Raw genomic sequence first — 1,345 nt, 5'->3', positions numbered from 1 at the left:
TGGCTTTTGAGCGAACACTTCTTTGACAAATAATCTACAGCTGCGATCTGTAATTCTTACTGACCATCCAGCGGATCTGACATATCCCGCTTTTCCGGCTTCTCGGTAAGTGCTTTCTTTGCAGATTTGATAAATTTGCTACACTCTGCTCTCTTGTCCGTCTGTTGAGACCTCTGCGGCACCATTCTGCTCTGCAGGTATGAGTGAAGGTGTCAAACCTTTGGATGGTGAAAGTTTTGTGTATGCACCTATCGTTATTGACATGGCCAGTGAAATGACCCATCGATGCATGTGTAACGGGAGCAGCAGGTATGATGTGACATGCTTTTTTTGAATGGGCTATTCAAATTCAAGTCTTTTCTCGTCATGGTCATCCAAAAGGATAAGTAATCAAGTTGGCTGACAATGGATGTATGCTACCCTACGCACGCACGCACGCACGCCTACGTATACTCCATATTAGCGTGACTTTATGCAAGAAGAAAGTCACTAAAAAAATGAAATGTTCTGCTTGACTCTTTCCTTCATCATTGGACTCACGCAGGAGTGCAAAAGTGATGGACATGAGCATGTCCATCCATTGATCAAAATTGTACTTTCATCTGCCGCTCACACTTCACATGCATCGGTGAACCCTTTGGCTGGGAAACAACTACACCGATTCTCAAATCAAATCTCGGCGAAACTATTTCACCATTTAAAGCTCTAACTCATTCACTACCACCTGTAAAGCAGGACATCGCTGCAGAAGTTTCAATGGATAAGAGAGCCGAGTCAAGTGATTATATCCGAGAAATGGAGAGAGTAGTTGCCGAAAACCTAGAAAAGCGGGGTATGTCAGAACCATCGGATGGTTGGTAAGAGTTATAAATAGCAGCTGTAGATGCTTTGTCAAAGAAGTGCTCGTTTGAAAGCCCGAAAAGTGAGATATCTTAAAACCATCGGATGGTTAGCAGAGAAAACTAAGGATTACGGCTGCAGATTGTGCAGGTAGATCGAAGCTATAGAGAAAGGCATCGTGCAAACGTCAACAAAGCGTGACATCTCAGATCCATCTGATGGTTGATAAGAACTCAAGATGGTCAAACATAAAGCAGCAGCGATGTAATATATCAGATATGTTGAGGCTAGCAAGGAAACAATTGTCGGGAAGCCGAAAGAACGTGATATCTTCATTCCATCGGATGGTCTAAGGAAAGTCTAGAACTTTAGGTCATGCTAGCGAATGGATGGTGGTTTTGATCATATAACATGCATGTGATTTATTGTAAGTTGACCTGTCAGATTCGATTATGACATACTTGACCTAAAAAAAAACCTACGAATTCTGAAAATTGTGAAACGA

The sequence above is a fragment of the Meira miltonrushii genome (genome assembly GCF_003144205.1).
Source record: "Meira miltonrushii strain MCA 3882 unplaced genomic scaffold FA14scaffold_7, whole genome shotgun sequence".
Classification (NCBI taxonomy): domain Eukaryota; kingdom Fungi; phylum Basidiomycota; class Exobasidiomycetes; order Exobasidiales; family Brachybasidiaceae; genus Meira; species Meira miltonrushii.
Note: the sequence above shows the minus strand (reverse complement) of the source record.